Source organism: Anser cygnoides, chromosome 2, assembly GCF_040182565.1.
Source record: "Anser cygnoides isolate HZ-2024a breed goose chromosome 2, Taihu_goose_T2T_genome, whole genome shotgun sequence".
Taxonomy (NCBI): Eukaryota; Metazoa; Chordata; class Aves; order Anseriformes; family Anatidae; genus Anser; species Anser cygnoides.
The window spans coordinates 30,151,223-30,177,786 of NC_089874.1; the positions used below are offsets into that span (position 1 = coordinate 30,151,223).

At 34.9% G+C, this 26,564-nt stretch overlaps 1 long non-coding RNA gene across 1 annotated transcript in view; it reads left to right on the top strand.

Moving 5' to 3' along the window:
* The first annotated feature begins 18,368 nt into the window (after window positions 1–18,368).
* The window catches only part of LOC125184185 (uncharacterized), a 63,790-nt gene continuing 55,594 nt past the window's right edge, over window positions 18,369–26,564 (top strand). Inside the window, exon 1 of the long non-coding RNA XR_007167778.2 lies at window positions 18,369–18,513. This is a non-coding gene — a long non-coding RNA (uncharacterized lncRNA). The remainder of the gene's footprint in view (window positions 18,514–26,564) is intronic.

Sequence of the window (26,564 nt, forward strand, 5' to 3'; positions counted from 1 at the left end):
AATTTATATTTAAAAAGCTTTTAAATTTCCCCAAATTCATAGGAAAAAACATAATTTAATGAAAAATGTATGCTTTTTTTTTTTCCTCTAGCTATCTTTTTTCTTCAGAAATGGGTATGAATCATGGTAAGTTTTTTAATAGTAGTAATCAAAAGGCTTTGCAACTGAAACCCGTCAAATTATGGCTTCTAAATGTAGACTTTTTTTTTTTTGTTAAATGTTTAGTATAGTCATTCAGGGAAACATAATGTTGTTTTATGCTAACTAGCACAGATTGAAAGTATTTTTCAGTCTCAATGTTGAGTTCTCTAAGAACCTTTGTTTATATTGTATCCTATTTATGTGAGAAAATGAACTTCATTTTAAAGCTGGTATCTTTGAAATAGAAGATAATTTGCACTGCGTGGATTCTGTCTGCATGGATTCTGTCTGCAATATCAGTAAAGTTTGCAAGGCAAAAGAGTGGTAAAAACAGTAATGTTTTAAGCAGTGATCTCTAATTTCTGTACTGATATAACTCTTTGAATTAGAGGTGTGACAATTTACCTAAATATCATACCAGTGTAAATCTTAATAACTTTTTGTGGAATTATATCAATTAAGAGTTAAATAGCCAAATATTGCATATGTCACTGAGGACTGCTTGCTGGCTTTCCTTTTATGCTAAAAATCAGGGTGCAATCATCACATTCAGGAAATCACTCCTAAAATTCCATTAAAAAATCTTTCTTGGGCCATTTCCAGAGAGACTGAATTCCTGGCAGTCCTAACAAATGGGATTTGCTCTGTTTCTTGAAATGAACCATAGTTTGAAGACAAGATTATGAAGGGATTGGCTGATCCACTATGAAATTTTAGATATTTGAAAGGTACATCACTTTTCCCAAAGAAAACAAAATTTATCAGCCTGGGAATGGCTATGTCATATATAATTGTGGGCTTTTGTGCTTTGGGGTGCAAAACACATGTATCAATATCAGGCTCACATCTAACCATCTACATTGATAACGTCATATAACATTGCTCCATGTCTTTAAAGCAGAACTCATGATTAGAAATGCAGAATCTAAGAGAAGTTTAAAGGTCTTGTACTTCATGGGTACATGGCTACATCACTGATATTTTCTTTATTTTACAGAAAGAATTTATTATCATAGAATCATATCATAGAACAGCTTGGGTTGGAAGGGACTTATTATACTCACAGTGTTCCCTTCACCATACTGTTGAGTATCACACAATAAAAAGTACTCTTTCTTGTATTTCATTCTCAATGGATATAACTACAGTAGTAGATTAAATAGAAAAGAGGTACAAAATTAGAAAATGGCATCTAATTGCCCAGAAAGTTTAACTGTTATTATCATGCTCCTGGGCATAATTTTCAGTTGAATCGTCTAAAACTTTCCCAGGCAACTGTTAAGCATCGTTTGGAAGATAGTTTGGACCAAGGACTGTCACCAGTAAGCATTTTTTATTGACCAGCATAGAATCTGATACCTGTGCCTGAAATCACTTGCTGAAAGTTTATGGCTAGATAAAAACATATACCCAAGCCTTCTAAGTCTTTTGCTAATGTCCTAGCTGCTAGGCCATTATCTCTTTTGCATGTGGTGGCAAACAGGAGCTTAGACAGCATGGTGGCTTAGACAGCAACCATACCTTTCCTTTGGTCTCTGAGTGTCCCTGCATATCCCGTTTTTCTCTGTTTTTAGAGGCCTAAATCTACAGTCATTTACTCCTGAAACTAGCCCTTCAGTCTCTGAATAATCGTATTATATTCACTGCGTATATAAGGTTCTGCTTAGACAGCACTTGGAGGATTTAATGAATAGATTGTGAAGTCTTTGGGACACAGCTTTTCTTATTTTTATGTTTGCAATTTATAGGGTCAATTTTCTTATGATTTCATCTAGTCCCCAAGGATACAGGTGCTCTGTAAGCCTGAAATACATTCCTCACCAGTCGCTCTTATTCTTGAGTACTTCCGATGCAACCAGACTGAAATGTGCCTCTCATATTCTGAGTGGCCTGGCTTCCTAACATTTTTTAAAGGGTCATTCGTTTCAGTGAGAGTTTGCAACTGCATGAAAAATTCACTATGTTTGATTTTAAATTCTTAAATTTTAAAAGGAGAACAATATACAAAATTATCTCTAAGAACTTAAAAATTACCACACCAAGATTGAATTATAGACATGATGAAGAGTTACATCTTACCCATATGAAATATTATTAATATATATTAGTCAATATTAGTATACCAGTATGAGGCCAGGAAGATTTTCAGAAGTCCTTAGCATCTAGATCTGGATGAGATTCAATGCGTAGTTATCGGCAGTCTAACACTGTAACTGAACTAGATTTCCAAATGTTTTTTTTTGTCAGTATCATCCACTTTTAATGGGAGCAGGTGGATGAACACATTTGGAAATCTAATCCACTGCTATACTGGGAGATCAGGTGTTTTCAAACACAGATATATTTGTTAGTGCCCTGAAATTACACAAAGCTGTCTAGTTATTTGTATGTATTTCAAACATTTGTGTAGCAGTAAGATTGTGCTGCTCCCAAAAGGCCAAGTATCAGTCCCAAAACTAAAGGTGAAAAACAGTGATTCTTTTAGCTATCATCAGTTGTCTCATTTGCCACCAATTACTTTTTAACTTCATAAATCTCTGGGGATTTTAAGAGTAAAGCTTCTAAGCTTATGCAGCTTTGAAACTTTTTTTTTTATCTGATTATTCACAGCTTGCTAATTCGTAATTGGACTTTTACAACTCAAAAACCTCCAGATTTCAGAAAAACTAATTTATTTTTTCTTGGTTTAATTGTGGTATTCACACTCAAAACTGTGGAGTGAAATTGCTTCTAGTAGGTTGTATGCAGTGTTCTGGAACTAATAAAATATATTATTGATTGCTTAATGAAAATCACTGCATTCACACAGATTTACTGTGGCTAAGGATGGTTACAACAGCTACTTCTTATTCTGTTTTGAGGATCACCTGCCATTTTACTTGGGTATATTGCTGCATATCAAGTGTGCTTTTAAATTAAGTTATGGTTGCCTACAGGGCACTATGTTGGGTAGTACCATTAAGGTACCCTTATACCTTTCCTTCCATGCAGTGCTACCCACTGCTTTTAATTTAGCTTAAGACCATCAAAATTAATTATGATAGAGTGTATTAAAAATTGAAATAGCAAATCAAAGAGTTTTATTAAGTACTCTTTAGATTTTCTTATGTGTTTAGTGGCTTTAGCTTTTTATTTGTTCATCATTGTCTAATTCATTGTGATTGCTATGACAAGGATTGGTAAAGTAGAATAGAAATGTCTAACTATGGTGGAAGGAACTATGACTCTCTCAGTTCCTACCTGGGCTTGAATCAGTTATATCATCCTCACATAATCTCACTGGATACCCCTTCTGGGAGAACTAAATGCACAACCTTTCCGTCAGTGATGGTGGCCTTTTGTACTTGTTGCCCTTGCCCTGTCAAGGTGTTTGGTCTGTGCACCAAGTAAAGGACTGATTGTACCTCAGGCATATGAACATGCTGCTGGTCCTCCTCCACAGTCCTGATGGCAAAAATTCAAGAGCCTTAAGGCACATCCTGACAACCATCATTGCACTGTGCTGAGTGTTGTAATGGGGGCTGACCTCCCACACTACCTACGGGAGGGACATGGTGTGCCCACTGAACCAAGTGGTTGGAGCTGGATTTATTGGGATCTTTTGTTTCATAGTTGGTAGGGGCTGGTAAAGCCCCATCCAGTGGTCCCCCTGGGTGGCCTGCTTCTGTATTATGTTGGTTGATGTCCAAGGGCACAGACCCTGTGAGGTCCCTCATGCAGAAAATTGTGCTGGGAGTTGGACTGTTAACTGGACCGTTAACCCTGTGGTTCTAGCACATAAACCTTTAACCTCTTGCTAAAACAGAGCAAACTTTTTCACACAGATGCCTGAGCTTGCTCAGCTCTCTGCATCTTCTGCATCTCTATGTCTTGCCACCTGGCTTCTGTGGCTGGAGAGACTCAGGACAGTGGGATGCATCTCCATCTGGAGAATAAGATCTGTCATTCTTTGGTGACATCAGATGTACAAAGCTCCACCCATGAGGCATAGTAACATCCATAGCATTTTGCAAACTATTCACCTAGTGACTTCATGATCAGTATGGTCTTTGGTGGATGGGCTAACTATCAAATCTAACTTGCAAAAGGTGCCACGCATATGGTTCAGCAAGTAACTATTATGCTTTCATCTCATATTGCAAAGTCAGAGATTTGTAAAGGAAAAGACATAATCACCTATAACCACATTCAATCTCCTGCCTATTACAGGACAAAGAACTTAATCCTTTAATTTCTTTAACATGCCACAGTTCTTTTGGCATAAAACATAACCAAAAAGAAAAAACAAAAAACACCCAAACAAATCTTACATAAGTGACATAGTGCTGGATAATAGTCATATCCTTTTTGTTCCAAAGTTAGGTCTCTGCTTCAAATCTTGTCTTTGCTTCTAGTTAAATTTTGTCTAGATTCACTTTGGATCTTGTTGCACTTTTCCCTGCCAGATTAAACCCTTACTTACTATCAGAAATATGTTTTCCATGCAACCAATGTGCAAGTTATCTCCCGGTGATCTGACAGATCAACCAAATTTGTGCTTTTTCCACCTCTCACAGTAAATAACGTTTTGAAGGCTGCATCTTTCCAGAATCACTTCCAATACTTCATTATCCTTTTAGAACGATAAACATTAATTCTGGACACAGAATTCCATTATCAATTCCAATGTCATTAATACCATTTTACCACTTTTATCAAATATTCCCTTGCCTGTAAATCAATTAAAGATCATATAAACTCACTGAAGGAGACCAGTGTCAGCTGGTCATCTACCATGACAATAATTTTTCTTAATCTGGAGACAGAATCATTACTGTCAACAATAGGTTTCCTCATCTTACAAAAGCTTTTTGTTTCTAGATAGATGACTTTGCATTTGGCTGCATTAAAACGTATGTTTGCATCTGAACTGACCTCTCCAAGTGATCCAAGTCATATTCTTACAACTGACCTGTTCTCTGTATTATTTACTATTCCACCAATAGGTCACACCCAGTCCTCTGATTAATTGAAAGTAAAAGGAAATAGATTTTTTTTTTTAATATAAATTAGTTTAATGCATGAGGCCATGACCCAAAGCCCATTAAAGTCACTGAAAGAATTTCTATTGAATTCAGGGAAGTTTAGATTGGTTTCTGAGTAAGTTGCAGTTCTGTTATTTTAGAAATTGTCCTGACTCCAGGGCTGAGCAAAATACATTATAGACTTTCCTTGCAGCTACAAATACATTTTTCATTTTACTTAGTTTGCTCTTTTTTTTTTTTTTTTTTTTCCCTTGCCAGGTACACCTGAAACATCCTGTGTTCAGCAGGACAAAAGCTGTCCTCAGAGAACACATTCAAATTCAAAATAATTTTCAATAGCTTAGCCAACTAATAGACTGTACACACTGTTTCTGGAACTATCTATATCCATGGTCTTTAATGTGTTCTGTATTTTCTTAAAAAGTTAATTTATTTATTCAATTATTTGCCCAAAATCATACTAATGAAAGATATATATAGATATATATAGATATATATAGATATATTGATAATCCTGAGTTGAAATTCACCCAGGTTTTGAATTTTGTGGTAAACTACAAAATTTCAGATTTTCATTCAAATTTGACATGCATTTTTTAAAACACTGGCTAATCTTATAGAACAGCTGTCCTTGTTGTAAGTAACTCTGTATAACTGATAATCCTTAATAGATGGCAAGTCTTTTGATAAAGAATAGAATAAAGATTTTAATTCAAGTTTCCTGAACCTCACATTCCAAAGGGAAGGGGAATGTATTTCATTTGAATCTCTTTTACCTATATGAGTTATGAATTAATTTTTTTCTATGACTATTCCTTAGTGTTTTTATGGGTAACATCTAATGTAGTAAGTCCCCGATCTCAGTTTAGATTAAGACACCAGTATAATAACTAATAATAATTTTTCAATTGAAAATAGGCTGCTACAGAAATAAGGAGGGGTTACTTTAAGGTGAACATTCTTCAGCATTGGCCAAAAGCCATCTTCAACAGTCAACTACATAAAGATTTATTGGTCAGATGACTTTTGTATACAAAGCACAAATTAAAATCCCAATCTTGGAAATTTGTGTAACAATAAACCTCTAGACCGTGACTACATCTAGATTGTTGTAGAGGACATTAAGAATTTTTCCTCAAAATCAAAAGGGAGGGTGGGAGGGCCAAGGACCTTTTCTGTGTTCTTTTCTTAATATTGAAGATAGTACCTACAAGTTTCTCTCTATCAGTAGTTAGAGATAGAAAATCTGCTAATTGTTGCCTATGTGCTTTGGCACACAAGGCTATGTCTTAATATACCAAAATAGTTGAGTAAGCTAATTACACTGATCCTAAAAGATTCAGTGCCTGTAGGCTTTCCTTGGTGCATTGTGTATTTATATCAGAAATTAAGCTTGTCTTGTCTGCTTGCTGTGCTGTGCGTGGGTTCTTAGCCTCCTGCTAAGATCCTAGCTATTGATTTGGGTTGGCTCTCTCTGTAGGTGCCTGGCATGATTCATGATCCTTTATTTCTCAGAAAGCATTAAATACCTGCTTCTGAAAATTGGGACTTTTGCTAGTATTTTAAGATAGATACCAAAATCTTAACCATCTTTGCTAATTATGTAATAGTACTTCCTTAATATAGGGACCTAAAATCTGAACATTGCTGATGGCATGGAGTAACTTGAGCAATGGCAGTGGATGTCCTGCCTGTTGTTGCACTGGATGGATGGCATCCTGGCATGCAGTTGACTAGTTGGTTCTTTTGCAGCTTGTTGTATTTCATTTTTTCCCCTTAAATGCTTCTTAATTTCTGTCAGTAAAAAGATTCACATACCAGGGGATAGCTAAGTTTTGCCTGTATATATAGTTAGAACTGTGTAATCTGTTCTTCCATTGCACTGATAATTTGCAGTTCAGCAGGTGTATTTTTATTTGTTCATTCCCTGAGTCTGTTGTGAAAATGGGAGGGGAGAGAGACTGTACCATTCTCTGTGGTTTGTGGAATTGTTCAAAAGTAACAAAGGGGAAGTTCTGAAAACCTGTAATGACAACACTGGGTGCTGTTCAAAAGCTTCACCGGGCAGTTTCAACAGGTGAAATGTGATGGCAGAGATAGCAAGCTATGCAGTAGAACTGAGGAAGGAAAACCAGGCAGATTGTCAGAAATGTGGTCCTGGCTGAGTGACACAGACCCACTCTAACCAGCGTGCAAATGTTTGTAACTACTTGTGTGAGCAGTGTTGCTGAATTAAGGGAATGTCCAAAAAGGAAAGATATTACTACAAATATATATATATATATGTACACATATATATATATTTCAGGCTTTCAGCCTTCAATCTTTAGAAAAGCTTGGATTTTATTGATCAGCTTTACAAAATACTTTGAAAAGTATTGATAGAGGCAAGTATCTGGGTAATCAAAACAGACTAACATCTCACATTGATATTACTCAGATTCAGAGTATGAAAAGTATGGAAAGCTTTAGTACAAGTAATGCAGAACATATTTGTTTCAGTTTAATAACCAATATGTTTAGGTGGCAAAATATTTACCCATTTCATTCTATATTTTAAGGATAAAAAGTTTCATCTTCCTTCCTCTGCTTAGCAAAGACTGGACAAACAGAAAAACCTGGTCTGCATTTTGTTGTAGGTTGCAAGTAACCACTAGGAGGAGCTGACTGCCTTAAAGAAAAGGTAGTGGATTGATTTACTAACAATTCCAATAAAAAGTGTTAATAAAATGAGTTCAGTACTAAAAGTAGTGCTAAGCTAAGATAAAGTTGAAGTATTTATATATTATTTACAATTGTTACACAATAACTTATGGGATAAACACTGTTTAATACTAATGTACTTCCAGGCAGCAAAGATATTCAAAGGCCTGACTTAAAAGCAAAGCTCAGAACTGTTCTGTCCTGAATGAGAGGATCTGATTCATATCACTTCCTTAGAATATATCCTGTATTTTATTCACCAGTGGGCTACACAGATAAAGTATCTGATTGAATAAAATAAAGAAAATATATGTATATTATTGAATATCAATGTATTAAGCCAGGTGGTTATGTTCACAAGCATAGTTCTTGGACAAAACAGCTTCTGTTGTCCATGATAGTTTTTTTTTTTTTTTCTCCTGCATTATAATCTCTTTATATATTTAATACCATAAATAAAATAGTGGCATAGAAGAGAACTATAAATAAAACATCAGCATAGAGGGGATATGCCAAAAATGATCTCTCAGCTTGTTTCTTAATATCAGTGCTGTAACTAAAAGAAAACTCTGTTCGGTGCCAAGGGATGAGGGAGCAACTGTTGCAAACGATCCCAGACAGACAAACACAAACAGTTACATCAGGAAAGTTACAAATGGGATTGCTTTTACAGATTACTATCAATTGAGGCTTTATTTTTCCCCTCCTTCGGGTAGAACTTATTTGTCATGCAAGGTGCCGGAATGATGATGCTGACCTCTCATTAAGAGGTGCTTTGGAAAACGTTGCATATCTCAACCAGAGGATAAGCACTATGAACAAAGTATGTGGTATTGCTCTTCTCTCCCAAATTTACAACGCTGGGAATGAAGAAGTGTGTTTGGCCCATGGCTGTAATGACTTGTACTACTTGTTCTGGTGAAGTGTACTTCAGGGCAAATGCATCCTGGAAATAATGTCTTTTTTTTTTTTTTTTTTTTTTTTTTTTTTTTTTTTTTAAGGAAGGAGAAAATTTAATTTAGGAAGATAAATGTGAAATATAAACATTTTTATTTTCTTTCCGTAATTTTATGAGAGTCTTGAAATTAGAAATATAGCAGCTGCCAAACCGTAGCCCAAGAAGCTTGGTGAAATAAGGTTAATTTTAGAGATCTGGAGAAAGAAGGAAGGAAGGAAGAGAATGGTAGATTCTCTAAAGGCAAATTTCAGTGCAGATGGAGATGTTTGCTATGAAAAATTGGCCAAGAATATTCTTCTTTGGACAGAGGGTAATGATCAGGATAAAAAGGGACGTGAGCTGACCATCTACATTGAACAGAAAGATATTTTCTTCCATATTCAAAAGTATGTTTTTGTGAGTTAAAATCATTTCTACACAAAAGCAATTAGTATCAGTACAGGAAACATGTTTGTTTATAAGCGAGGAAAAAAACAACAAACAGTAATAACAAAACTAGGGCATGGTTTCAAAGCATCCCTTTGCTCTATGAGAAGGCAAGTCTCTGCCAATCAGCAGAGCAGTGCTTGTAAGCAGGAAAAAGCTCCTGTTCCCTCTCAGTTCATGTAGAAGATGAGCATCTACCTAGTACATGTTGTCCCGTGCCTTCAGTGCTGACTTTGGAGTAGTTTAACCCTGGCAGGCAGCTCAGTACCACACTGCCGCTTGCTCACTCTCCCTAGGTGTGATGGGGGAGAGAATTGGAAAGGTAAAAGTGTGAGATCTCATGGGCTGAGATAAAGACAATTCACTAGGTAAAGCAAAAGCTATGCGCACAAGCAAAGCAAAGCAAGGAATTCATTCACTGCCTCCCATCAGCAGGCAGGTGTTCAGCCACCCCCAGGAAAGCAGGGCTCATCATGTGTAATGTTTTCTTGGGAAGAAAAATGCCATCACTTTGAATGTCCTCCCTTCCTCCTTTACTCCAGCTTTTATTGCTGAACATGACACCATATGGTATGGGATATCCCTTTGGTCAGCCTGGGTCAGCCATCCCCTCTGAGCTCCTTGTGCACCCCCACCCTTCCAGCCTTCTCCCTGGCAGGGCAGCACAAGAAGCAGAAAAGTGCTTGGCTCTGTGTAAGCTCTGTTCAGCAACAACTAAGAACAGAACTAAGAACAGTGATGTGTTATCATCGCTTTTTACATCAGAAAATCAGAAACACAGCATTGTGTGAGCCTCTATGAAGAAAATTAACTCTATCCCAGCCAAAACCATGACAGGAATAGACTGAGGAGAGTTGGAAACTACTACTTTCACACAAAAAAAAATACTTTCACAGAGGCAAGCTCTTGGTTGGGTGTGGGGGCAGAAACAACTCCTGATGTCAGTGAGTTCAGAATATCAGGTGAACAAGGGTCTAGGCTTTGCGAAAAGGAATTCAAAACTTGGTAGGAGCTTCCTTAATGAAGTGTTTTACCTTTTAGATTTAAACAGAAGGGAACTACCAGATCCTGCTTCATTGTCAGTTCAGCTGAGGTGCTGTCTCTCAATGATCTTGCAGTGCCTAGACCTTGCCAAACCCAGGCTGGGTTAATCAAGGAAAGTAGCATTTCAGAAGAGGAAGGGTGGTGATACAGTATACTGTCCCACATCAACTATTTCATATAAAAATGTTTGGAAGAGTTCTTTATACATACACTCCACTGAAAAATAAAAGACTCAATCTAAATATCCTGATTAAACATTTTTGAAATTAAAAAAGGAACAAAATGCTTTTCTAGTGTTGTTTCTCAGAAAGTAGACTATTCAGTCCTGCATGGTGGAGCTGTATACTCACACTAAATTGGTTAAGCTAACAGATACTTTATGGGCAAAAGTAATGGCTGGCCTGGCACCAAAATTATTTCATTATGAGAGCTGAGAAGAGCTGTCCTTGATATAACTTAGTGCATGACAATGTTAACCAGTACACCAAGATTCCCACCCACCCTGTCACCTGACTTAATACAGGGATACAGATTTAAGATACTTAAATGTCGCTGACATTCTCTCTCTCTCTTCTACCAAATCTTGTATTGTATCTGCCATCATCATCGGGAAGCATCAAAACCCCTAGACTGTCTAAAATGGCACTCAGCTTCTGTGGAGTCTCCCATAATTAGAATACCAGTAAGGTGCTCTATTGGACCAACTGGTGAGTTGTTGGCAGGTGAATATGGAAATCATTGAATGGCTTGGGTTGGAAGGGACCTCAAAGAACATCTAGTTCCAACCCCCAAGTCCTTGCATGGAGAGCATCTTTTTATTATTATCCTGAATTTACTGTAATTTAGCCAATTAATAAAGAACAGAAAGTCCCCATTAGAGACCCAAACTTATCCATTTGGGTTTAATTTGCCCAGCTTCTTAATACGTCACCAATGCAGCCTGTAGGCAGCAAAGATAATATATATACTACTTTGGTTATACTAACCAAAAAGCTTGAAGAAAATCAGAGATTTGTAACTGTAACAGCAGTAAGTCATGAAAACTCTATCTTCCTTTTGAGTAAGGTTTAGTGTTTAGAATATGGTTACCCTAATTTTACTTAGAAAATCTCTTATTCTGCTTATCTACGTTTTTATGCAAAAGATTTTCAAAATGAATCCCTCACACTCCAGTACAGGAATTTTTCTTTTCTCTTTCCTTTGCCTTGTGGGAAATTGCCGTGCAACTCAACAGGATCTTATTTTACCAGAGAAAATAAGGTAATTGTGATAAAATCAGGTAATAAAATATGCGAAAGTCCAGTGTTAACTTATGTGACTTCAGTCACTAACTTTTTTTTTTTTTTCTATTATAAAGGTTTGTTTTGCATCTGTTCAGGTTTTTATAGACAAAAACAAAACAAAACAAAAAACTTGCAAACATTCATGAGTTAAAACATTTCTGGCTTATCAACTTTTACTTGAAGAAATAAAACTTTTAAATCAAATGCAACCTTTCTTGCGTGAAGGCTACATTTTATAGTTAATGAAGTGAATTCTAAATTCTTTGTGGGCCTTAGTTAAAGCTTTTTCTGATGTCAGTGAAGCTGAATTACTGGCTCATGAGTATTAGTAATAGCAGTCCTAACCACTGTTTAAGAAACCAATACAAACTCCCTGACAAATTCACCATGTAAGCACATCAAGCTGATGGTTTGATGGATTGGGAAGTGCCAACCTTTTCTGTAAATGATCCTTGGTGCCACAGCCACTATTATATTTGAGAAGAGACCTTTTAAGAAGATGGGTAAACTTGATGCATCCAAAATCATTAAACACCTGATCCATTAATGACATGGAATTTGTCCTGTGTACAATTGTAGCAGCTTCCATCTGGCAGTTCATCTGAGAGAATTGGGCCTAATAAGGAGGGCAGAGGTTCTCAGCTAATGAGCAAGTCAAGGTTCTGATCTATTAGGTTAGATATAAACTACCTGCCTTTGAGACTTAAAATAAGACCGGGTCTTTGGCCTTGTTTTCAAACATTTATTAATCATCAGTGGCTTAATACTGAAGGACTATTCACCTGAAATCAGTGGAACTATTCACATGAGTAAAAACTGCACTACTGGGCCACAGAAGTACAGCACCTTCCCTGTGACTTCATTAAATCTTCTTCAACCTTTCAGCCTCTCTTCCTCAACATGCTGGCTCATCATCCAGAGAGGATGAGTTCAGTCTTCATTCTTTTTCACTGCTCAATCCCCTCTTTAAGCCTGTGAGAAATGTAATAATTGGAAGAGTGATTCCTTATAATCAGAATTCTTGACTAGTAGAAAAGCAAGTGGATTTTTTATTTTTTCACACACCAAAAAGTTCTGTTCTTAATAAAGTGATAGTTCATCATGCTTATTTTTTATTTTCTTTTCCAAAAAGTTAATATGATTGAGATTATAATTTCTATTTCTGGAAAGTATTGATAAAAATGTCTTTTTTTTTTTTTTTTTTTTGTATATTGGAGTTTTCAGTCACCACATAAATGAAAATAGTAGTTAATTATTTGTGAAATAGCAATTAACAGAGTTTGAGTATATTTCTGCAGTGATGTCATCCTGGAGCTGCTTTGGTCAGAGCTATCTTGTCCTCCGTGTCACAACTCATTTTATATTGCAGACGGGCTATGCTAACTATGCTAAAATCTTACAGGGACTTATCTCCACTTGAGTTCTCTGAAACACAGTCCCCAAAAGAATACTGAGCACCAGACTTTTATGCTAATAGTATTTTGAATAAGACTTGGTGATTTATTTTTGTAACCAAGTATTCTGCTAGAGGTGGTTGAAGCACAATATAGTTGAAATGTTGCAATACTTTGAAACCTTGTAGAAGGAAAACTGGAAAGAGGAAAATGAGCTGAAGCTGCTCACCTGAGTGATAGTCCCTAACCAACTTATTGTGGTTGGTAGGCCCACAATAATGAGACTGTTGAACTGAAGATAAAGGCAGTTTGATTAGAAAAGACTCAAAAGATCTTTTAGGAATCAAGTGTGAGAGGCCTGGCGTGACATATAGTGTTTGGTAGGTCATGTGTGATGCTTGCCGTTATTGAACAATGCCTAAACCCCCACCAATTTCACAATTACAATGAGTTCTCCAGCTAAGGGAGTACATTACAGTTTTGCCACAGGTGGCAGATGTTCCCCATAAGAAATTGCAGCAATACGATGCTTTTAAAAATTGGATATAAACAAATATACATATATATATATTTATGTATTTCTCACTAATTCTCATACATCTGCATGTACTAGTGCCCTTAGTATATACAGCCCTGTGCAAAAACTGTTAAACTGCATTGCCTTCCATTGCCAGCAGTGATCTTCAAGGTGTTTTGGGCATCTATCCTTTGCCCTTAATCTAAGACCTAGTTGGTTGGTAGCTATACAGGTTTGGCTGGTAGAATAGTACAGGTATAGTTTGTTAACATCAGTATAATTTCTATCTTCAGAAAACATTTTATCTATATGGTTCATGCTGATGAAATAAGGTATACCACAGACACTATGGCATGTTTTGCCAGTGTAACCATCTAGAGTATTTGCTAGATAAAAACATTATTACAGAATTAACCTTTAAATAACATTAAAAGTTTTGAATGTTGGTCTAGATTGAGAATTGTTTGCTGTTGGTCTGACTTAACATTTATCATCAATAAATACTGTGTTAAGTTAGCCTGTAAGTAGTGGCACCAACTCCTGTATTCCTTGGATGACTCAAGCAGAAGACTAGCCCACCTTACAAATATATACTCAGGCCAAATAAAGACTGCTAATATAGTGGCAAAAGATTGGTTTTATTCTCTATTGCACAGCTTGAATTCTTCCCTGTTCAGTGTGTGACAAAAGAAATCCTATCTTGTGGCTTCTAAATCTACGCAGCACAAATTCTGTTTTCACTTAGTCTATTAAGCAAGTCTGGTCTCACAGTGTAAGACAGCAATACTCCAGATTGTGCTAATATATATAGCTTTGTTGCTACTCTATATAAAGTACTATGTATTTTTCTTCTTTTCGTCTTTAGAAAAGTGTAAGAAATGATTTGAGATCCTGGACCATATAGAGCCTGCTTTAAAAACCTGCTGACTGGTGCTTCTCTGACATCAACGGCAGCTTTGCTAAGGCAAAGTAAATGTCATAAAATGTTTTGTTCTATAGCAGATACTGGCAAATAATTGGCATCTGTTTTCTGTTGTCTAGCTGCTAGTCTGTTTTCTGAAGCAGAAGCTTCAATTCTCATCTAATTCCTTGTTGAATTCAGTCTCATAATGGATTGAAAAAAAATGTTAAGGAAAAAATGTGAAGCATTCTGTTAAAGGAAACATAAAAAGTTTCATAGTGATTTCCATCCAATTAATTGTTCAGACTACTTGGTATTTCTTAAAATAATCCAAATAAATTCTCAAGAAATGTTTATCTTGACAACTGAAAAATTCTTCAGCTAAATATAATTCCTTTTGCTCTTGTCTGAATATTCTTGATAAATTCCAGTGGAATACAGATATTTTTCTCATCAGCTTTACTATTTTACCAAAATGCAACATAAGATTTGTGTGTACAGTAAGTAGATTTTTCAGTTGTATCCAACTATTGGCTAACAGGGTCTAGTATGCTTATCAAAATACGTCTGTATTCAGCTCCTTACTGCTAATGTTTTAAAGCAGAAAAAATAGCACTCTGACTTCAGAAATTCTTTTGGCTAAACATAAGACATTAATACTCATTAACATGCTTTCAAATATATTGCCAGAGTGGTAATAACATCAACACCTTCTAATTTTTATGTTGAAACTAAGCCAAAGTGTATTTGGTCTTGTCACTACATAGCAGTGTGCATGACACTTAAGATATCAGCATAAACACTGAATAAAAACATAATTTCTTTATTAAGTGAAGACATGTTGCAATTTTATCATAAACAGATATTGTTTGACTGCATAAGCAAAATGCATTGTAAAGGACCAAGTGGCAGGCAATAGGATAAGAGATGAGATTAGCTTTTGTTTTCACACCAAAATGTTTTCATAGTTTGTTATGGTTAGATACCAAATAACCAGAAAGCTAATTCTATTTTTTATACTTACTGCTTACCAAGTAGATAAAGCCTCAAATAGTCACTTAAGTTTATGGGCAATATTTGCCTAGAGTAATGCATAGTCAGATACATTTTCCACATTATTTCAGATCAGACCAAGATACATACATTAACTGTGGAATCTGTTCACAGCACTGTTAGTTTCAGTAAAATTCAAATTCTGCATTCTTATAAAACATGCTGGAAATCATTACTGCTGTGAAATGAAGATACAGCTTTAGATAATGTGAACCTCTGCTTATTTACGAGCAGTATCATTAAATAATTTGAAGATATAAATACATAAATGTAGACATACATTTGCTTCAAAAGCCCTGAATCTTCAAGATTATCTTGGATGAGCTACAATTTCTTGTGGGATCATTCTCTTGTCATGTATAGTACATTTGAGACATTTCTGCCTCAATCCTAATAAATGGCCCATGAGAATTATTGTTTTTTGTTTGTTTGTTTTCTGTCTAGTCCCTAGCAGATTTAGAACCCGAATCACCTCAGAACTTTACCAGATAGTTTACTGCAATATCACAACTGTGACCTAGGACTGATAGGCCAATGACACAAAGGATAAAAACACAGTTACTTTCTGAGTCAGAAAGGCTTGGTACTAGCAGAATAATATTGAGAAGATTTGTTTTGTAGAGTCCTTGTATTTGTACCAGTTTTGTGACAAAATTGCAATAATTTCATTTCAGGAACTACAAGTCTGTATCAATGAAATAATGAGGTCTCACTAAAGTAATTATTTCTCCCAAACCATACTGTTTTATTTTTGGTCAAGAACAGTTGGCTGAAACTTCATTTTAGCTTTAGCATTAGTTACCCAGCATCCTGATATTTCTCCTTTTCCATCAGTCTTAGTTACTGTTCCTAGTTTTCTGTATGCTATTCACCTCTCTTCTATTTCGCCTCTTCCTACTTTAAAACTTCCATTACAAAGTCGTTATGATGTGTCAAGTAAATTTTTGGTAAAATGTCTCTATAATGCTTTCAGCTCTCTTAATATCAGAATATGTACTGCAGTTTTGAACTGATTTAGCATTTTCAGAATTTTTCCTACATTTAATTATTCTGGTTCAAGACCGAGAAGACCAAAGACAAAAAAGAACAAAACCTGTGTTATGAAAGAAGAACAAGTGCTTCTTCATTTAAAAAAAAAAGTATTTTTTTTTAGCATATCACACTTTGTTGTTTCTTTTGACACCTGAAGAAGAGGTCCTCAAAGTAGGTCCTCAAAGCTTTTATATATATATATATATACACACACACACAATATATATATATTTCAACTTTACCAGTTTATCTAATACAAACAAGGTCTAAGAATCCTTGCTTTTAGATCCTAATGACAGCAGCAGCACTATCACTGTGTTAAAAGTATTCTCCTTTCTACTGCAATTTACAGAAAATAGTTCTTGAACTCTTATCATAGCATAAACATATTGTTACTATTCTCTGCATCACAGAAATAACTACAACCAGGTATCATACAATAGTTTTCCCTGTAGCAGGAGGAAACACTGTGGTCTATTGAAGTTTGCACATTTTTCTATGACGTGCAAATCATATAAGCAAACAGTTTCTGTCCTGTGACTCAATAACTATTAAGGTGCAGCATACATATAAAGACATATACGCATGCAGTATACACACAGAGATATATAGTATAATTCAATGAAAAGCGAGAAGGCAGAGTAGTTAGGATTTCTCCAGTTTATTGCAGCAGAATTGTCTCTAATTATAAATTTTGAGATGTTGACACCTGAGTTACACTTTATAAACAGTTTTAGCAAAGTTTTTTTCATAATATATATAGAAAGTAGAACTTCTTGCTTCTATTCTGTTGGAATGTTATTCAGATATATATTGCAGTTTTTCTAGAATTCATATTTTTTTTCCCACTGAAAATGTTATAATCCTACATTATCAAATAAATTATTTTATTTCTCCTAAAATTTCCTCTTTTTTTTTTCTTCTTTTTTTTTTTTAAACGATTTCAATAAAACTTTTATATATTGTGGTATATTATATTAGAAGCGTCAGTTTATTTATCCACCTTTACTCCTTTTGGGATAGAGTCCCTGCCATCTAAATCTCTCATAAGGCTTATAGTCTTACTTCTTCCTAACAGAGCTGGAGGTTTGTTCATGGGAATCATATGAATAAAGGAGTTGTAACTCGGCAAAGTGTCTATTGCATTAAACATAATAAGTTCATTACGATCAAGAGACAGGATTTCCACAATAGGTGTTCTGTTATGTACCTAATGTACCTTTAATGTACAAATAATTGAAGGCAAAACATTTTCAGTGATTTTGACCCATCTAAAAATAAACCCAGAAAATTCTCAATATTTTGCTCTGATTTAAAATAGCAGAATGAATTGTTTCTTTGTGAAAAAATGCAGATTTTGAAATTAGAGCTTCTAATCATGATTTCAACCAAGACAGATATTGAAATAATAAGACATTGTCAGTGTGCATTTTGAAACTGACCCTTTTATTAAGATCAGTGGGGCAGAGCTTAATGACGGAAAAAATCTGGGAAAGCAAAGAAATGTTTTATGGCAGAATTGATTTAATGAGAAGTTTCAGTGAAAACATGTTTTTCTGCCAGCTATCTTACTTCACTTCTAGGCTGGCCAGCTTCAATCTTCTAGTATGTTCAGGAATTTTAAAAATCTTTTCCAAAACTGGTATTTTTCCAGTTTCTTTTCATGGAACTAAAAAGGATTCAATATATTCTTCACTTTCACTCCCACAAATTAGAGTGAACTGTTTTATTTTTGAGGCTTATCCACTACATTTTTGTTGTTTTGATTTATTGTTATTGTATTATTTGACATATTATTTCCTGCTACCATCTGAAATGAATGAGTGAAGATGTAACTTCATTTCTGTCCCCAAGTAAATTGCTTCCTTTTCTGATGTCTGCCTTTTTCTTGTAGATCAGAGTTCCAATATGGCCATGCTGTTGAAAGGGAAGCACTGAATACACAGCTCATTTATCAAGGCAAAAGTGTTTAACTATGACCTTAAGCACATGCTGCTGCTTGTTAGTTTAACTGAAGCTACACAAACATGATAAAAGGTAACTGACCTTTATTCTGTGCTCTAGGTGTCTGTTTGATGATGATCTCACTTTGTCCAGAGGTTTAGCAAGTGTTTATTTTTTAACTAACTCTCTGATTACATGATTCTCTTTTCCTGACTGTCTTCCTTCATCATATGATACAGCTTTTTCTTAAGTCTCTGACATTTCAAGTGAGGGTCACTGTATTTATGCAGTGCCAAGAACTAGGAACAGTCTTATGTGCTGAGTGTGCTCTTCTCCATTGTTCTGCAAATTAGTCAACATGAAACCAGATAGCGATAATGTGTTGTTATGATTAAGGTTAATAAGCTACTGATTATCTCCATAGACTACAGTTTCAGACACATTATTTAAATGGATTGTTTTGTTGGAGTAGTTGATAAAAGATCAAATTTTTCCCTTGTTGTGTTAAAAGATGTTATAAATCTGTAGAGGTATAAGGAAACATTACACAACAAGAACAGTTTACTCTGTCCAGTATATTATACATTTATTTTAGGATCAGTACACTATAGCTCCAGGAAATATTGTTGAGTAACAGAAAGATGCTCTTCTATGTCTTAAAGTTTAAACCACCCACCAAAAAGCCTGTCTTAAGTAAACTATTGTTACATTTCTGATGCATGCAAGAAGTTTAAGAAACTATGTCATTCATTTAACCTCAGTTTCTAAACTTGTTCAACTTGCAAGGCTACTAGTTGAATGTAAATTTTTTTTTTCCCTAGGGGAAAAAAAAAAAAGTATTTTCCATCATTTTGTCTCCATTAATAAATTTAAAATGAAAAACAATCAAACAAACAAACTAGAATTTGATTAATATAAGAAAAAAATACAGAACTTTATCTAAAGGAAAAAAAAAAAAAGAAACACCACACAACACCACAACTCTAGCTGAGTCCCTGGCAAAATTACCAGCTTGGAAAAACACTTCATAAACCCTTAAGATTAAATAAAGCTTTAAAGAACAGGTTATGGGGGTAAAACAAACCAACAAAGAAACAAAACCTTACATGTGTTTATACCACAAACATAAACCATATACCAAGAACATAAATCTCAGATCAGAGTTCTTGGGTTGGTAGCATTTTAAAAGTTGGTATTTTGGCCCAATAGGAGTTTCACAACTTATTTTAAATTATTTACCAATGTTGAAAATACCGATAAGAATACCAATTTCTTCTCTAGACCTGCAAGAACATAATTTCCTTTGAAAATCACAGCCAAATCTAGATTTCTTCTAATGGCCATGCCTCATGCTATGTTTTTCAGTAGTCCTGAGGAAAAAGGAAAAAAAAAAAGAAAGGAAAAGAAAAACTTGGAAGAGCTATCTCTCACTTTTTAGCCAAGGGTTCTGAGTACCACCAACTGGGTCATTACTGAGAAGCTTGTGTATTTACACTTTATCACGCTAGTTGTCAGTCACATACCCCAAAGAAAAGGACCTGAATATAGAGTTGAGAAAGGGCGCTTGTTCTGCCAACAAAGCAAGGTGCATTGTGCAAAAGTACTTAGACAATCAATTATTAAGTATACAGAGATGACAACTCATATACATGTATATAAATCGATAACCTTTGGGCACTTAATCCCCAGGGATCACAGCAGACAGTGACGGAAAGTATCAAGGTCAGTTATAATGAAGTCAAAGTGATGAAGAACAGATGCAACCTGCTTTAGCCCTTAGAAAGGACACCTTAAAGACGTTGTGAAAATTTTATTTTTCTTTAGTAAAATTGCAATATAATATCTCACTATGAGTATCTGAAAGTAAAGTTCATATTCAAGAGCTGGTGCTACAAATATTCAATTTTGCATGTGTAAGATGGGCGCTTGAATTAATAGCTTTATATCAACACTGTATGTGTCTCAGCATGTCTCCCTTACTTATGAAATGTATTAAATCTATGTATATCTACCTATATAAGATCATTAGTCCAACAACACACCATGATCAATTAAATGATCACTATTATAGTTAGGATCAAGAAACAGTCTTTCTAAAATACTAATTCAAAATTCATAGGAGAAAATTAGGGCTACAAAATTCATCTGCTGACAAAAATTGTGGAAATTATATACTGTACACAAGATGTATTTTTATTTGCTGTACTTTAAAAAAATGTAGCTCATTACAATTTTGCTAGCTAGATTGGGAGTAAAAACAGGTCCTAAACTGTATCAGATATATGCAAAAAATCTCTTTTTCATTAACATAATTCTCTCTGTCATTTCATCTGAAGATTTCTTTAAAACCTCATATGAAAAGGAGGGAGAGGTTCTGTCTCTTCTGTCATTTAGAAAATACAAAGAAACCATACTGTTTAGAAAGAGTCAATAAGTGGGGTACCACTGTGATGAGGTAAAAGAGAACATCCTGTGTGTGTGTGTGTTCCATGCTGTTGTAGGAATGGGATATTCTATCACTACAGAGAAGTCATGAATACTCTGTATATATACAGTATATCATGAGATATTAAATATATAGACATGAACTGTAAATCAGAAATTATACATTGATGTGGTCTGAGAGAATAATTTGGAGAAATATTTTGTGCTTTTAATGTTTTTACACTTTTTCTAATAGGCCTCATTATTATCCTCTGTCAAAGTTGTGATATTAGGCTCTGTGGGTGCCTCTGAGTTCCTGTTGACTACAGCCTGTTTTCAGGACTGATCTTGTCAGAGGCCTTAGTACAAATGGGAACTAGAGACACCGAGGCACCACGTTTGTTTGCCTTGGCAGATTTTGAGTGTATTTGTGGTGGAAATAGTAGTGGAAAGAAAATGGGAAAAGATGAGCCTACTGCTTGGGCACACCAGGGATATAAACTTTCTCCTAAAGTATTTCAGAGTACTCCCTGGAACAAAAGGGGAGCAGGGAAAGGATGTCTCCTGGGAGTCATAATTCATGTTCCAGTCTGCTTATTGAATGGGGCAGCTACTTGAAAGATTCATAGATTTTAAGGTCATTTATGATTGTCTTGCCTGGCTTGTGTGACACAAGCCATAGAATTTCATCCCTTCAGTGTTGCCTTCCAGCCCATTAGGATTATATATTACCCCAAGTATATATGTACTTAATGATTCTCCAGTACTAAAAGAAATAAAAAATTAATGGCCATAAACACAGCAGCTTGTCTAGTACTGCTGAAGAGCAGAGTGCTCTTGGTGCTGCTTGTCAAGTTTTAAGTCATGTGAGAAGAAAAATAAATACCTAAAAACACGCTGAATGCTCCTGATAGCTTTTCTTTGTGTAAATTGAAGGTGGTGAAGAGAAACAGAGCAATTTGTCCTGTTATATCTCTATTTGGAGGAACAGTATCTATTCCCCTATCTGTGCTGGCAGTGCCCTTTGCTGAGTTAGTGCCACAGATGTAAGCAAAGGGGCACAGAGATGAAGCAAAAGTGGCAGTATTATCATTGTAGAAGATGAATGTAGTGGCACTTCTAATTTATTTAGTATGCAGGATTTTGACTTTAATTAGGATTCTTTTGTCACATCATTCATCAAATACACTTGAAAGAAATGGAAATTAACACCAAAGTTTCTGTTGCCTCAGGCATGCTTTTAGTACTTTTACTCATTTTGGTTTACTGTTGTTCAGTTCAGTGAAATAGTTTACTTGTGATAGTTCACTTGGCTGTAACTGAATTTCAGAAAGTGTAGAATGAATACGTGCTCTTTAAAAGAGCTCTTTTGTGTAACATCTAACATGTCTTTTATTAAAAACAAAACAAAACAAAACAAAAAGCCACCTTTTGTTTTGTTTTAGGATGATTGACTGTGTTGTATAATGTAACATAGTATGCCAGCTTTTGCCCTAAATAGTCATTATCAAACTAGCTAGCAGACAAAGACCTTGTGACTGCTGGAATGCTTGTAAGTCATAGACTATCTATAACTTATAAAGTACACTTGTGTTTAGAGAAAATAACATAAGTTATTTGCTGAAAATATTCCTATTTGAAGTGAAGCTCAGTTTATCTACAATAGCACTGTTTGCACGGGAAAAGTTTCTACATTAATTACCACTCCAGCTCTATTCCTGTTATTGTAAAATTTACATTATCCTGGCATAACAGCAGCTGTGTTAATAAATGATTCTTCTTATATCCAGAGCTTCCATCTCATATAGCAGAGGCCCAGTCAGACGTTTGAATAAAAAGAAAGTGAACCAATATTAGTCTGAGACTATGCACCGTGCCAGCTACTGACTCTCAGCACAAAAATCATTAGTTGGTCTTAAAAATTCATGGTTAGTTTAAAATCAAAAGTTTTATTAAATAATTAGTTCTCAGAGCTCTGTGATTGATGACGCCTGATTTGTGGTGCTTATGGATATGAACTGCAACATCTAAGCAACTGCATGTTCTATCAATTTTTCTGCAGTTTGGAACACTGAAGTTTTCTTCCTCGTGAATTCTCTAGTGTCTGATAATATGTAGTTTTTCCATAAGAAGGATCTCTTTCTCTCTCCCCCCCCAATAGTGAAGTTCAAAGAAACTTTGTCGTTTTTTCAGCCATCTTCTCATATGCAGCTGAAAATGAAATGGAAGAAGAAGAAATATTTCTACAGACATACTCCCATATAGTATTTTCATAGGGAATATTCCTAGTTCCCAAAGGTAATATTTTGGGGGTATTTAAAAATTGCATTCTCATTACTAAAACTTTTTAATAGGTCGGGAATCTCTCTCCAGCTTTTTCTTCAGCTTAGAAGAGCTAGAAATTACACTTCAAAAAGGCAGACATTCTCTTAGAAAACATATGGTGATGGAAGTTGGATGCATACTGAAAAGTAAGGACTATAAAGTCTACAACACTGCCAGTGTTTGAAATTGGAGATAGGCTTCTGCTTTACAAAGTGTTTAGCACATTTTTTGGTGGTGCTATAAGATAATAAATAAGAAACATCTGAGACAACCAGAATTGCCTATAAACTCATCTAGCTCCTGGTGGAATCAATTAAACATTTCAACTAACATAAGTGGGAATGAGACCCAACTCCTCATAGGTTTTAGAGCATTATCAAAAAGATAGGACACCATCAATCAAATACAGGAAACTAATGTTTCAGACCGTTCCTTTGCACTGAGTGACTTCTGCAGTGTATCAGCTCTGAAGTAGAATACAATATTTCTAAGAACTCAAATGAAAAAAAACCACATTATTAGTATAATGCAAATAAAAATCATGGAGTCTATATGTTTTTAAAGTTTGAACAATTTTAGCTAATTATAAAGGATTATTTCAAATAATTGGTATATTGGAACATATGTATATTGGTGAAATTATTATGGAGATCAATTTAGTCTTAAGGACAAACCCTGTCAGCAGATACTGCAGTGGTGGCTATAAGATCTCTTTTAGAATAGGACATCATGAACACAGATATTGTGGGTGCCTAAAGCCAGTTCTGAGTATAAATAAATTGTAGCTCTGAGAATATTATCTATGCCTTGTACTTCAGAGCTGTCAGTCAGTATTTTTGATCATTAGCCATCTGTGATTATTTTAATTTTTGCCAGCAGGAGAAGGAACTCTTTTCCACCAGGGAGCTCTGTTATTACAATATAATTTATATGTAAAGAGCTCATTTCATTAGAGAAAAAAAAAAAAAAAACTTTAACATTTTTCCCCAAAGTTTAAAAGAAACTTGTAGCATGAAATATTTGTTTTGCATTTCCTTTTATATTGATGTACATGGTATGATCTATGTAAAAGTAATATTTTACTGGAAGAGTTAACAATAATTCCATGTCTTTAGCTTAGGTTTCGTTTAACACATCATACTAGAGAACAAGAAAGTGAGGCAGTTGTAGATCTGAAATATTTAACTAGATAAAGTACTATTTTTCAGCTCCACTTGAAATTACTGCATTTTAGACACTACCTATGTCTTTACCACATGCTAGTTAAAATCCTTACAGGGTCATTTTAGATTTACCTCCCGTCAGTCTGTTGAAAGAATGACTTTATAATGACCTTGTTTTTACTAGAAATGACTTGCTGAAATGAAAATGTGGCATCTCCTTGATTTACTGAAATGAAACTCTGCCCAACATTATAGTATAAAGCTATATTTTTATTGACATAGTAAATGCTGACATTATAAACTGAGTTAAATTGGTTCATAAGAACACTAACATAAAATAAATTAGTTTATGAAATTTACTTAGCTAATTCTGTCTTTTTTTCCAAACAATCCTCGTTTGTCAATGATGACAAGTACCTGTTGCCACTATTTTCAGCCTGACTTTGAGGTATTAAACTTTGTAAGTATTTAGGTGAACTTGAAAATAAAATCTGCATCAGTATGGCATGAATTGCTGTCTGCACAAGATGCCTGTGTTTAACTTCCTCAAAAGGGAATGGAGTTCTGTGTATGCCAAGAATAGTTCCTATGCTTTTAAACAAGTACTCTCAAGTCTTCTGTTTCACGTGTCATAACTGTGGTACAGATATTGTCTGTACATTTAGCTCTTCTCTCACAGATCTTCAAGAAGCCAGACATAAAAACAATGAAAATTGACTACTGCAGTTGAATTGCCTTTTAACTAAGCTTTGAAGCTTTAATTATGTTGTTCTTAAAGTAACTTACGCTATGTATTTGACTTTCGAATTTGAATCAATTCAATGATCTACTATATAAGGCCAGATGAATAGTGTCTGTCAGTTTTACACATACTTCAGCATTTACAGAACATTTCTGTTTTACCCCATCGGATTGTCTGGTGTTATGACATACAGATATGTTTCACGTAACAGCTTTTCCAACATCTTTGATCAGAAAGATAACGTGAATTTTAATAAGCAGTGAGACGATTATAAAAGACTATCTAATTAAAAAACAAATAAACAAAGCCTGACATTATAAGGACATTCAATTGTCCTCTATAATCTCTATAATTAAAATATAAAGCAAAGAATAAGAAGAGAGATATATTTAAATAGAAATCTTTGATGTACTAACTAGCTACTTGTACTAACAGTTTTAATTGGACTCAGTGTTCAAATCTTGTACTCCCAGGCTCCTTAGGCTTGCCCAAGGTGTGTATCACCTTGTTATACCTTCTGATAATTCACAAGGAGATCCGTAAGCAAGGGAAAAAATATAAAATGATTTCTGTTCTTTTTTTCTGTCCTCACTCTCCTTTACAATGTCTAGTGAGGGATGTGCTTTTTAACATTTTCAATGCTAGGCAATACAAGGTTCTCTGTTCCTTTCTCAAAAGTATAGTAGCATATGCTATTAGTGCAATTCAGCAAGACTAAATATATAAGGCAAAAGAGCTGTCTTGAGAATATACACTACAAATGATGGAGGGGTGGATACCTCTGATTATTTCAAACCGTGAATTGAAACTTTCTCTGGGATCTCGTCTGTGTCATATTTGCTGAAATCGGCCAGGAGATCTGTTGGTATAAGGATATAAATAGGTCTTGCCCAATTACATCACAAACATATATAAACCATTTTTTTCCTTACTAATAATCTCCAAAATGACAAAAAGTTTAATGAAGATAACATTCTATAAGCTTGTCTGAATGTATGATAAGTTTTGGATTAAAAAAAAAAAAAAGCTTGGAAAATTGTAAAAACTTACAATTTGTATAGTAAACAATGTAATGGAAGAATCAACCAGTAAAGATTTTCTGTATTTTTAACAAAACTGCCTTCATATACTATCCTGGTTCTGTTAAACAAAAATATCCTTGGGACAACCTGAAAGTAATTCACTTTTTACCTCGGTATTGCTAAATTTGAGTTGATTTGATTGAATCTATATTTATCCTCATGTGGCTCCCAGAGCACTCACGAACTTTCATAATTCCAGTCTATCAGGACAAATCTGCAAGTAAAAAAACTCACTTTTACCAGCAGGTATTCAATGAATGGCAGGTGGCAAATAAAGCACTTAGTGAATTGTTTTAATTGCATTTCTCTTGTATCTCTCAGAACTTGAAAAAGTTTCAGAAAGCAGAAGAGGAGCAGGAAGGATATATTTGCTGCTTTCATTTTGTTCCAACACTGCTTGCTTTCAGA